At 36.7% G+C, this 13,766-nt stretch overlaps 2 pseudogenes across 2 annotated transcripts; both read left to right on the plus strand.

Annotated features, from left to right (window-relative positions):
* The first annotated feature begins 188 nt into the window (after positions 1 to 188).
* On the plus strand, positions 189 to 2,382 carry LOC148239760 (presenilin-like protein At2g29900 pseudogene; annotated as a pseudogene). The gene is made up of 3 exons (XR_015816399.1): positions 189 to 194; positions 294 to 1,540; positions 2,250 to 2,382. The product of XR_015816399.1 is annotated as a presenilin-like protein At2g29900 pseudogene (transcript).
* Positions 2,125 to 13,185, plus strand: LOC110820447 (cell division control protein 48 homolog C-like; annotated as a pseudogene). Its single transcript, XR_015816400.1, has 13 exons — positions 2,125 to 2,145; positions 2,267 to 2,747; positions 5,326 to 5,936; positions 6,472 to 6,591; positions 7,244 to 7,309; positions 7,424 to 7,488; positions 7,579 to 7,780; positions 7,985 to 8,122; positions 8,254 to 8,417; positions 9,046 to 9,524; positions 11,001 to 11,100; positions 11,183 to 12,094; positions 12,219 to 13,185. The product of XR_015816400.1 is annotated as a cell division control protein 48 homolog C-like (transcript).
* Positions 13,186 to 13,766: the final 581 nt, after the last annotated feature.

The raw sequence follows: 13,766 nt of genomic DNA on the forward strand, positions 1-13,766 counted from the left end.
TGATTAATTTGCTTTATAAATTTTAAATATGTATGTATTCATAATATTGAGCTTATATACAAAAAAAAAAAAAAAATTCAGTTTAATTAGCATATTACAGAATAATGTGCGAGAAAAATTTCATTAGTGAACTTGTCCGACTTAAAAAAGCTTCATATATAGTCAATTGATGAACCCATTGGGAATAGATGAAGGTTAATTGGGAGGATATTTTTGGAAGGCTCTTGTTGTTAAATGAATTTACATGTTTTTTTTATACATTTGTTAGTTAATTTAAATTAATTATTATTTAGTTTACTCTACTTCCTGAATGGACAACTTGGGTTCTCTTGATTGGAATGGCATTGTATGATCTTGCTGCAGTTCTATTGCCTGTTGGGCCATTAAGGCTCTTGGTGGAGCTTGCCATGTCTAAGGATGAAGATATCCCAGCTTTGGTCTATGAGGCTAGGCCTGTGACTCCTCATGATTCTGGTTCAAGTAGTGGTGTACCTCAAAGGAGAACTTGGAGAGAAACGAGAAAATGCTGGACATCATTTGGTTGAGAGTTTGAATTCTGGGTCTCATTCTGATGTTAATGTTTTGGGTTCAAACAGGATACTTGGTACTAGCGTAGCAGTTGGAAGTAATAATCGTGAGATGAGATTGGTTAGAGCCGAAGAGGGGAGGGTTTCGGACAGAGAGGCTGAGCTTGCTGCACCATTGATTGATAATAGAGTGAACACTCAGTTGGATGGACAGGAAAATGCTGTTGTGCCAAATGAAAGTTTCATACTAGGAGGTATAGGATTGGTGTTATCTGGCGCCATAAAGCTTGGGCTTGGAGACTTTATCTTCTATAGTGTGTTGGTTGGCAGGGCAACGATGTATGATCTGATGACAGTCTACGCATGTTACCTGGCTATAATTGCTGGTCTGGGTATTACACTTATACTTTTGGCCTTTTATCATAAAGCTTTATCTGCTCTTCCTGTGTCAGTTGCATTAGGTGTGTTGTTTTATTTCTTAACTCGTCTCCTACTTGAAGATTTTGTCGTACAATGTTGTACAAACCTTCTGATGTTCTAGAATAATAATTTATGTTATTAAGGTCTAAATCTAGGCCCCAGAAACTTTTCTTTGTGGAATCCACGATTTATTTTCAATTTTCATTCTTTCTACAAAGTGATTGTATATTTTTGGGCTGAACTTCGCGTTTTTTATTGATTGGTTGTTCTGTGAGAAAATTCCAATTTCATCATTTCCTCGGTATATGTTAATAATTTACGTGAGAGTTTTGGACAAAATTCTTTATTTCTTTTCTATATGTTGTCATGTTGCTTTATGGATTTTTTTGTTCTCTTCATGCTTTGTGAATAAAAACTTCTGTACATTATTTTTTTCCGATTAATGGAAGGGTTGAAGGTACAGCCAATTACAAAAGAAAGTTACCAATTTGGTTAGTGAATAGTGCTGAGGCCATGTGAAGCACAAGAGAAGAGATGAAATGATGAACAAAAATCATGGGTAATATTTTTGGAGACTTAAAAGAGACAAAAGGGTAAGTTTTTCAAGAAAAGTTCCCATTTTTGTATGAAGAGTTCTCATAGACTGTTGTTTCACGAAAAAAAAAAAGTAAAGAGGTTTGAAACGAACTTTATATTTGGCAGAAGGAAGCTGATGCCGATGTGTGCTGTAAATTCTGTAACTTTCATTACGTTATAAAGCAAGATAACATCTATGCTGTTCAGTTGCTTATGCAAAATATAGCAGTTGAAGATTTTTTTTTTATAAATTTTTGAACTTCATATCCAAGATAAAGACCGAATAGATGCTAGTCATTTGTGACTTGACAAATGTGCTCAAGCTGTATTAACGTGGAATCTCACTGTCCACCGTATTTGGGTGGGTAAAAAGGATGTTCTCTGCCATAAATAAAATCGGTTAGGACAAAGCAATTAACAGAAAACAAGAGATGCACAGCTAAAATGTGTGAAGTGAGAGAGAGAGAGAGAGGCATCTTTAAGGTGTTAAAGATAATAGGGGGAGACACAGGTGTTAGTTGTAAACAATTGCAGAGAAATGTTATGATATATATATATATATATATATAGATTTTAGGTGTTTCATTATGTGAATAGTAATATGGAGAGGAATCAACAAAAGGTAGATTCTACCCTCTATGATCATCAACTGTGCCTGCTTGTCATCTTAATAATAAAGAAAAGCTATAGAGAAATGCCATGATATATAGATTTATTGTGTGGTAGGGTTTTATGCCATTTAGGACGCATCGTCGGATGAAGAAGATGAGTCTGTTTTCCCATCGGAGGATGTTATCTATGGGCAGCAAGTGGAACCCCACTTCGACCTTACCAAGTCTATGCTACAGGCTAATTACTTCGCATCCAACAAGAAACCAAAGCTCACTGCTGAAGAGAAGAATATAGAAGTCGGCATAAAAAAAATGCCAAGGCTTCTATTTCTTCTGGTTGTGGCAGAGTTGTGGAAGGGAAGGGCAAGATAGGGCCAGGGTTTAGCGACCTGGGGGAATTGAGGAGCGTGCTGGAGGAGCTGATGATGGAAGTCATAATTCCGTTCCACCATCCGCAGTTGCCGCAGTGGCTGGGTGTGAGACCCATTGCTGGTATTCTGTTGCATGGCCCACCTGGCTGCGTTAAGACCAAACTGACTCACGCCATTGCGAACGAGACTGGTGTTCCATTCTAATCAGATTTCCACTACTGAGGTTTTATCTGGTGTCGCTGGTATGCATCGCCTTTGCTTTTCACTCAATTAAGATTTTTCTTTCACTTACTGTACTTTTAAGTTTTTATTAGGAATATTTGAAAGATAGTAATGCAAATAGAACATATTCCTTTTGCTGTTTATATACTATAGATCAGTAGAAAGTATTACTTTCTAAAAGGATAAAAATCACGAAGAAAGATGGCAAAAATATCAGAAATGAATTCATGCACAAAATCAGTGCTAAGAATATTTTGGCTATAATATTACTTGTGAGTTCCCACCCAATCGGGGGATGTAATTCTATGCCTTCTTTGCATTACTAGATCAATCTCTCTAGAATGCAACATCCTATTTGTTCACCTTACACGAGTTAGACTTCTGATACAGAATGAGAATATTTTGGTTATAGAAAATATTTTTGTAATTATTGTCAAATCTGAATTATATAGGTTATTCAGTAAATTGTAGTTAGTTTTAGTAGGTTTTGAATTTAACTAATCTTTATATTGAGATATATTACTTGTTAATTGTGATTAGGGTTGTAATTAGTTCATAATAAACACTGCTAACCTAGACAATAGGAGAAAGATGAATTGAGGAATACTTCCAGGGTTAAGTTCTTCATTTACCTTTGTGTTCTCTATTCTGGTCCATTTTTGTTTTCTGGCAAGTACTATTTATCTCTCTATATTTCCTTATCTTACTTCTTGCACTTATTTTTGTCATTTGTCCTGCTCTTTTATTTTCTCACCTTAGTTTCCTCTAACCCTATAGTATTTGGATAAGTTGGTTCCAAACCGTACTTGTCCTACATCAATTTTGCCTTAGACCGTACTTTTCCTACATCAGTTTGGTCTCAAATCCTACTTGTCCTATGCGATGGGGATAAAGCCACCTGACCTGATGGTTTCTCTATGTTTTTTCTCCAAAAAAATTGGAATGTTGTCTGCTGTGTTCTTTGTAGGCTATTTGATGAATTCTGTGACTTCAGAAAGTTTGTTGATTGCTTGAACTCTACCTTCTAAATATTGAGGATGTTGGCAATATAAAGGACTAGAGGCCAATTAGCCTAGTGAGTAGTTTCTTACAAATAGACAAAGTGCTTGCGTTAAGGCTAAAAAGAGTCGATCAATTGTTGGGAAACTCAATACAGCTTTTTGGAGGTTGTTACATTTTGGATGCCCCATTGATAGCTAAAGAGGGAGTAAATTCAATCATCCACTCGGGGGGAATGGGTTTGATTTATAAGTTGGGATGTTGAGAAAGTCAACAACTACAAACAAGTGGCGTGGTTTTTCTTGGAGTATCTTTAAGGAGAATAGGATTCATTACAATATGGAAGAAATATATTTTAAGAAGTATTATCTCAAAAAAAAAAAATTAAGAAGTATAATCTCTTCCACCTTTGTAGTTATGATCAATGATGGTAGACTAATTTCTTACATTCTTCTAAGGGATTATGGAGGCTTTTAATAGAGTGCTGATGTAGGCTAGAGATTTTTACTTCATCCAAGACTGAATATTGGGAGAGGTCGGAGAAGTAAAGTGGTATTGCACTTGCTTTTTTGCTGATGATTTTCTTTTGTTCTGCAGGTGAATTCGAGACAAATTGTGTAACTTCAGATGCTTGCTTGTGCGCTTTGGGGTGCTTTTCGGCGTTAAGTTACTTGGAAAATTTTGCTAGTTGTTTCTGGGGAAGTTGAATGTGTGAGGGTCCTAGGATGTGAAGTTAACAAGTTGCCCATTAAATATCCGGGTTAATATGTCAAATAGTGCTCTAGTAGATTTCCTAGTACCTTTCTTTAGAAAAAGGAGTTGGCTAATACCTTCTAACTCACTTAAATATTGAGAGTTTTCAAGTGTTGCCATGAGCAACTTTTTATGTAGCCAAAAAAGAATCTTTTTGACTTTTTTTGGGTTATTTGGAAAGAAAAAAATGGTATAGCATTTGATAGTGTTGAAAGTAGTACTAATAGATTAAAAGATAGGTGGATTCATTATTTTGGGTCTATTTTGTTAGGTTATGACATTATTAGTGATGTGGATTTTGAGAATGTTATAAATACACTAACATTATTATAATTTTTTTGTAAATGGGCGGTACCCCCGTTTTTGGTACTTTGTTAATGTATGCCTTACACTTTTTATCTAAAAAAAAATGTAGCCAAAACAGAATCCCTTATCGTGAAGGTGTTAGAACATGATGCTTTCCTTGTTATTGTTTAGCTATTTCTACAAAATGACATTTCTCTTTTTCAATTATGAAACTAAGAGCTCCTTTTTCATTTTCTGATGCTAAGCACACTTGAGCATTTTACTACTTAAATAATCTTTGCTAATAGAACTTTTTATATCTTTGATTTGATTTGTTTTCTGATGGGTTTGCCTTTATACGTTTTAAAAGCTAGTTGCTACTGGTTTGTGGCTGGTTCAGCACAACCATTTCTTTAAGCTTTTGGTTGGGTCCTGCAATACTAAATAACAGCAAGATATTTATGAAGTTATTCTGTCACCTTAATAGTACTATATTCTCTTCTATTTGGTTCCCAACAAATATATATGGTTATTTCTGGTTAACATTGTGAAATTTTTCAGGTGCATCAGAAGAAAATATTAGAGATCTTTTCTCCAAGGCATACAGGACTGCACCATCAATTGTATTTATTGATGAGATTGATGCAATTGCATCAAAGAGAGAAAATCATACAGAGGGAGATGGAGAGACGAATTGTAACACAATTGATAACTTGTATGGATGAATCTCACAGACTTGATCTACCAAGTGATAAAGACCTGAACACAGAAAAATCTGGTTCTTTACCTGGTTTTGTCCTTGTAACTGGGGCTACTAACAGACCTGATGCTATTGACCCTGCATTAAGGAGGCCTGGAAGATTTGACCGTGAGATTTTTCTAGGTGTTCCGGATGAGATTGCAAGGGTTGAGATTCTCTCTGTGCTGGCCTTAGACTAGAGGGTTCTTTTGATTTTGTGAAAATAGCCAGGTCTACACCAGGATTTGTTGGAGCCGATTTGGCTGCCCTTGCTAACAAGGTTGGTAATTTTGCAATGAAGAGAATCATTTATACAAGGAAGTCTGATCTCTCAAGAGATTCTATAGGTGAGGAATATTATGATGAGTGGTGGAGACAACCATGGTTGCCTGAAGAGATGGAGAAGCTAATTATCTCAATGGCTGATTTTGAGGTAGTCAAATCTATGTTATTTAAAATTTTCAGGAGACAAAAAGATTTTGCATTTACCTTTCCTTTTATCACATTGCCGTTGAAGGTAAAGGTTTCCCAATAATTCCTTATCCTCATAATCATAGGGTTTAAGATTGTTTTGTCACAATTGGTTTGTATTCATCGCATTTATGTTGGAAGTAGAGGTTTTTGAATAATCTCTGATACTCATAATTATTTGAAGGGCTTAAGCTTGTCTATTCATCAATGGATTCACCATTTATTTGCATGCAGCAGTGTGATTCTTTAGATTGATAAAATTCCTGTCTTTTTCATCTTTATTAAATGCACATAACTAGTTTTGCAAATGCATGACCTTTATGTATTTGATGCTTTTATAGTGATTTGCTTGGTTTTAGTTATATATTACTTATTTGTAATTCATTAAGTTCTGAAAATTGCTAAGTGAAATTACTAATTTGCTTTTCTTGAGACTGGACATGGCCTTCATTTGATATAATCTGCCATCTTTTCTGTGTTTTTGTTATTCTTTGCAGGAGGCTGCTAAAATGGTGCAACCATCTACAAGAAGAGAAGGATTCTCTACTGTACCTAATGTGAAATGGGATTTCAGTATGACTATAGGGAGTTTCCCATTTTGGGATCCTAGATATAAGGTGCATGTGTGATTTATAGGTTGTGAATAGGAAGAAAAATAAGAAAGTTCTATGTCTTCCTCTGCTCTAGAATGGCTTTTGGTTAATCAATACCCTCTTTGTTATGAATCCCTGACCATCTCCTCTTATGGTGCCTGGAAGCAGAAAGGCTGTAGGATTCAACATCTAGTTTATTGAACATCTGGTGGGTGGTGAGTGGATCTATCTCAACAAGCTCTTGATGGGTATGGTCTCAGTTCTGCCAAGAGTATCATTCTATTTTTGTGAATATTTGGGGAGAAAGGAATAGGGCTTTGAGGGTTATGCATCTAACTTTTGAAATTAGAGATCTTTGGTTTCAGACCTTAAGTGTTATTTTCAGAGATCATCTTCTCCTCAGTGAGAGGTAGAAGCTTCTTGACCTGCTTGCTGGTTCTCTTCTGTGACCTTTCTCTCTGTCTTGTGTATGGCTCAGACCCGCTTGATGCCTTTTTTTATATTACTTGTTTCTTTCTTTACAAAACAATCATTAGAGAGTCGTCATTTGTTTTTAGAGTTGTTGGGTTCCTTTGGTCACTTGAAAAAATTTTGGTCTTACTGAATGAAATTTGATAAAAGATAATGAATTGTTACTGAACTTTTGAGGTTTTGACATCTCTGTCATTTTCTTTAGGTGGATGCATTGACAACAAAATGTGGGAAAGAAGGGGGATGGGTTGTTGAGCGGCTTTTGAAGCAGGTAAATTAATCTTATGTAGCTATTGTTTTACAATGTTGTTAGCTACTTCTATGTGGTCTCCACATTAATTTATGGCGTCTTGGTTTTAACTAAATGCATGGCTTACAAGTGCAGCTATTCGTAGAACTCGATGGTGCAGAGCATTGACGTGGTGTTTTTGTCATTGGAGCCACTAATAGGTGTGGTTTATTGTACATTCCCTTTAATATTTGTCCTGATGGTGGTCATGAGTACTTTTTATTTATTCCAGTTCGCATCTTCTTTTGCAGGCTTGCCGTAATGGATCGTGCTGTTTTACGGCCTGGTAGGTTTGGCAAAATTTTTTATGTTCCACTGCCTAGTCCAGATGAATGGGGTTTGATCCTAAAAGCACTTGGTCACAAGAAGCTGATAGATTCCAGTGTGGATTTGAGTGCCATTGCGAAGATGGAGACATGTCGAAACGTCAGCAGGGCTGATCTTGCTGCACTGGTTTGTTTATATTCGTACCTTCGCTTTGTATATTATTATGGAAGTATTTGTGAAAACTTTAGTGGAGCTTTTGGCTTCACTCTTCTCATAATCTGTCCACGGAATCAATATCAACTTACAATTCATAGTATCTTCTGTGCACAATGTGTATAGTCTTGGTTTGAGGGTTTTAAAGGCTTACAGTTTCTATTAAAATGATTTTAGATTAATGAAGCTGCAATGGCTGCTGTAGAAGAGAAACAAACATCAAGTATGAACTGTTCAGATCAAACTCCATGGATAATCAAAATGATCCATTTTGAACTCGCACTGAAAAAGGTTTCAGCATCTGTCACTGAGAAGGTATGCTTCTCCTTATAAACTCGAAATGCATAGCGTATCAGGTGCTTAAGTAAGTAGTTGTAACTAATATCCTTTCTCTCTATTCAAGTAAATGTAACACTATCCTTTTGTGCCTGTTATTTGGGAAGCAGCAAAACCGTTATTACCAGGCTTTGTATGAGAAGTGTAAAACATCATAAGCAGAAAAGCAGAAGTCATGCTCAATTGCTGATGACCATGGAAGGAATGCAGGACGAAGAAGCCATCTTGATGTGGCAAGTTTGGTGAATGGTCTGATGACTACAGCGGGTATCAAGTTAGTGCTGATTATAACTGTCTGTTTACAGGAGTCCAATTTTTTTCCCCTCTTTTTGGATGCCAAGGGGAAATAATCTTCATATAGTTGTCATGCTCCTTTTCTGTCCACGGGGTTTTACCTCTTTAGTTAAAATCATGTTTTTCCTTCTAAGTACTCCGAAGTTCTCAAACCACCTAGTTCTTTTGTTTTCTTTTTTCTTTTTCTGTGCTTTGCCTTTTGGAAAAACTCCTGATCTTTCTTGGCTTAGAGCCACTTTTTATGGCGCCATTGTTGTCTATCCCAAAACTGGAGTCCATTACCCTTTTAAGTGCCCTGCTGAAGAACATATCATAATTTTAGATATATATTTATAATTATACATGGTTATTTTCTTTCATTTTTTTCCAATAACTTTTTAATTAGGATCTGATTTTCTATTACTGTAAATGCATTAGGGCAGTATTGGCTTAAGGACGTTATGCATTTCACTCTTAGCACGTTCCTTTCGTAATAATTGGTGACTATGGGGGTGACGTGCTATGAACTAGTTATTGTCATCATGTTTTTAACTTGCTATATGTGAGGTCAGTAGGCATCTTGCTTGTCTCTGTTGATACATACTCATATTGTTGTTGTTCTCGGACAGATCGTTCCGATGGTGGCAGTTTTGCCAAACTTTTTATCGGGTCGGTGCCAAAGACAGCTAGAGAGGAGGATGTAAGTGAATTTAGTAACGGTTAGATATGTAGACGATGAAAGATGCAGTATTTCTAACATTAAACGTTTACATAGTTTTGTCTCGTATATTCTTATCGTTTAGCACTTTATTTATTTCTAATTATGAAGTGGGGAACAAGTGTGTTCTCTTTCGCTTATCTCAAAAAAGAAAGTATGTTCTCTTTCGCTTCTATTCATTTATTCTTTTATCAAAAAAGAAGTGGTCTTCGGTTTTTATTCAGGGGATGCCTTCGTAAAGTCTTTATTTATCTTTTGTGATTGTATGAAGTAACTTGGTGTTAGCTAATATTTTGTGTCCTTGACATCAGATTCGCCCCTTGTTTGAACAACATGGAAAGGTTGTCGAGGTAGCCTTAATCAAAGATAAGCGAACTGGACAACAACAAGGTACATGGAAATGCTTTTGTTAGGAAATTATTGTGATCTAGACCCATCTTATTTCAGGTCCTCTGAGGGGCTGATGGGAGCAACCTAAGCTCATATTTCATCTCAGTTTGTTTTGCAACAAGTTACGGGCTTGTTGGTTCTCGTCCAATCCTTTTTTACTGTCGGTCCTGTCAAACAAGAAGGCAACACGTGTAAACTTACTAATAACTGGCTTATGTATAGAGGTTGGAAATTTGGACGAGAAATAGATCCTGCTCATGAAATACTGGCTGCGGCAGTTGGGGCATTACCCTGGTCATTGTCATGGGAGTGTCTATTTCCATAGCTCTAGTTTATTAATGGAGGATGTTAAGTGCAACTATTGTACAGATAGTGACAAGATACTTTTTCTTTTTATTGATTTTGATGGCATTGGTGTAAATTTTGAGGATTTTTATGTTTCTTCTTGTCTTAGTCTTAGGGGGAATCCTTATTTTTGAATGGTTTGGGATGATTGTGTACCAGTTTTCAAACAGACAGAATGGATGAATCTGAAGTTTGTGTATCAGGGCTGGATGGTAATTGGATTGTATGAAAATAGACCATCCTTTACATATCCCTTAAAAGGTGCTTGGGATATTACGCATGTGGATTGATTTTTTTCTCTGGTCATGGATGTTTGATTTTCTGTATCCAGTCAAATTGGTTTAGTTAGTTCTAGTTTAGTGTATTGGAAGCTTTTCTTTCATTAGTGTTTACTGTTAGTCAATGGATGTTACCATGTCCGAGAGATGATTCAGCTTATTTCAAGTTGAACAAGGATTTTAGGTTTGTCTGGCATCATATTGAGATACAAATCCGAACTCCCTTTTTCCCTGTGTGGCAACTGTGGCCTTTGTGTGGTTAAAGAGTGTGTTCTTTTGTTCCGTTTTTTTCTTCTTTTTTCTATTGGTTTTCAGAGGTTAGTGATATAGAAACATAGTATCATTCTTAGCACTACTATCACAAACCCTTTTTGTGAACTGTGTTGGGCTTCTTATTATTTAAATTGTCTATCTCATATTTTATTTATACTATTTCTTTTCTTTTTTAAAAAATATAATGTCTTTTTATGTTGTAAATTGATGAGTGCATAGGCCTATGGTTCAGGCTTTTTGGCTCCTTGATTGTCTTTGTGCACATGGTTAAATTGTTTAGTGTTGGTGATCTAAAGAATAGAGCCCTATTTTGTGGATGCTTTTGGGGGTTCTAGATAAATCTGCTCATGTTAATGTTCTAATTTATGCATTCCTCTGTCCGTGCTATATGCCTTTGCAAGAGAACATGAATGCTCATGGATTTCACCGTGGATGTAAATAATTACTCAAAGAGGATCTAGATATTTATGGGAATTTCGTAATATCATTTATTATCATTGTTATGAAGTATTTGGGATTTTAATATGCGAATTTGTGCTAAAGTTTGTGCCCAGGAATTCATATTTTTAGTTGTATGCAGCTTGAGAGAGAAGTACTGGAAAGTGGAGGCATTCCTCCTCCAGCAGATGCTTTTACTCTCAATGGCCACCCATATCCCAACTACAATTGCTCTGCTAATGGTAATCCATACACCAATTTTATAAATTAAACATTTTATTTTAAATAAATAAGGATAATTTATAACATAAGTTAATATTTCAGATGTATATGAGATTCAAGTGGTACCCAGAAAGACGTACCTGCTGAGGCTAATAAATGTAGCTTTAAACGTGGTGAATTTCTTTGCCATAACCATTCACAAGCTAACTATCGTCAAAACTGATGGTGAATACACGAAATCATTCATCACAGAGCGTGTAATGCAGGGACCTGGACAGACCATGAACGTCCTCGTCACGGCAGATTAGCCCATAGGAAAATACTCCATGGCTATGGGACCTTACATGGGCTGCCAAGCATGTTCATTTCCAGAACATCTCAGCAATTGCTTACTTTCAACACCTCGGCGCCATTCCTCATACTGAGACATTACCGGCTAAATTGCCTGAGTTTCGATGATAATCTGGCAGTGTTGACCGTCATGGATGGACTTAGAAGTTTGAATCCTGTCAAAGTTCCAGAAAAGATGAACGTTAATCTTTTTGTTACTATTGGGGTTAAACAACTGTGCAGGGCTTAAAAATGGAACAAGGGCAGCTTCCATAAACAACATTAGTTTCGTCAACCCTACTCTGTCACTTTGAGAAGCTTACTACAATAAAATTGATGGTTATTTTACAGAGGATTTTCCGGGGGCACCCCTTAAATTCTACGACTTTGTCAATGGAGCACCCAATAACATCCCTAACGGTACACAGGCCATGAATGGGACAAGGGCAAAGGTCCTTAAATATGGCTCGAGGGCGCAACTTATATTGCAGGACACAGGGACGGTTAACACTGAAAACCATCCAATTCATCTCCATGGCTACAGCTTCTATGTCGTTGGATATGGCACTGGTAATTAAAATCCACAAACAGCTAAATTCAACTTGGTAGATCCACCTTATACGAACACAATTGGAGTTCCAGTGGGTGGATGGGGTGCAGTTAGATTCGTCGCTGATAATCCAGGTATACTATATATGATCAATGATTCTTTTTCTTTGATCACTCGTTCTTCTTTTTTCTAATTAATAAGAATTTGATTTTAGATTTTGGGGTTTGGTTTATGCATTGCCATTTTGACATACACCAGTCATGGGGATTAGGAACAGAGTTGATAGTGAAGAATGGGAAGGGGAAGGGGAAGAGGAAGAGGTCGCCGAGATGCTAGAAGAGCCGTTGGATTCAACTAGAATTCACAAGGACGGACGGCTGTGAGGTTGCCGATATTCTAAAGGATTCTTTTGACATATTGTGTGGACTAATTTATTTTATATTATTAAATAAAATTGATTGTTTGTACAAGTGCAAAATTTTTGTCTCCCTTCACAGTAGAAGTGAAGTTGGGAGAAGAACAGTGGATTAATCAGTACATTTTTTTTCTTATCATGATTGTTCTTCATAAATATCTTCCAAAACGTTAAATTCCATACTACAAACATCAAGTTTTTACACAAAATTTAAATTAATTTAACGAATGTTATGTTTATTTTTATGAATAAAATAAATTAGTAAGGGTATATATAATAATAATCATCTTGTGAAATATAAAAGTATTTATCGTAATTTTACTTTTTGAGTTGAATTTAAGAGTTAAGGAAAAGTATTTAAGGGCAGAGAACCGCAGAATTAAAGGAAGAAAGGAGTAGATGAAGGAAAAGTAGGAAATGATCAAAGCTGAGAATGCAAAAGAGCAGAGCACGCGGTCACATAAAATCCGAGAAGACAAACAGAGATGGCTTCTGATTGAGGCACTGGCTCGCATGTGAAAGAGGAACCAACGGGAAGGATGAAATAATTGGCAGACTTCGGAGACGCGATTGGCTCGAGGTTTGTAGCACATGCGTCCGCTGGACAAGCAAGAAGGTGAGCCCGGTTTGAAGGGTCTCGGTCTTCGCTTATAAACTGAGTTGGAGTCAAGAAGGGTAGAGCAGAGAGGACGTGGAGAAAACGGAAGAGAGAGGCTGAATGCAGAGGCGATTTTTGCGGGGAGTCGAGGGGGTAGCTTTTGGGAAAAAAACCAAAGAGACCTTCCTTTTTTTCACCAAAATATGAAGAAACACAGCTAGGGATTTCCGGCTAGGGTTTCTTTTGGAGAAGGTGGAGCTTTCTATCGCTCGGAACAGAAGTGATTTCAGAGAGAACCCGAGGCGGTTGTGGGAGACTGTAGGGACTTTGAGTCAAGAAAGAGAGTTTGGAAAAGAGGAGGAGCTTCAAAACCCCTGGAAATAGAGTCCTCTTTTTCTTCTTCTTCATTTTTCCAGAGAGCCTTTTTCGGGGTGTTCGGAGGATTGGAGGAAAGGGGTAGACCAAAGGAACCTTTGGCGAGCACCCTTAGAGGCTATCAGAAGAAGAGGAAGAGCTCCAAGGCAGCTAACTGTCCTCAGCTTGGATCTCCATTAGGTAAATATTTCACATAGTTTTCTTGTTCAAAAAATGTAATCTCTGCCTTTTTTTATTTAAAAAAAGGTAGGTGATGCTCGGGACTTGTTCCATTTTTGTCTTATTTTATCTTGATGAAGGAAATGCATACTGAGAGAATTTGCTTGAGGACATGTGAATCAGAATATATTCATGCTAGTTAAATGAGAATGTTGAATGATTTTGTTTGGAAAAGGCTGATTCTAAATGATAAATTTTT

Source organism: Carica papaya, chromosome 9 (assembly GCF_054855325.1).
Source record: "Carica papaya isolate Zhongbai chromosome 9, ASM5485532v1, whole genome shotgun sequence".
NCBI classification, from domain to species: Eukaryota; Viridiplantae; Streptophyta; class Magnoliopsida; order Brassicales; family Caricaceae; genus Carica; species Carica papaya.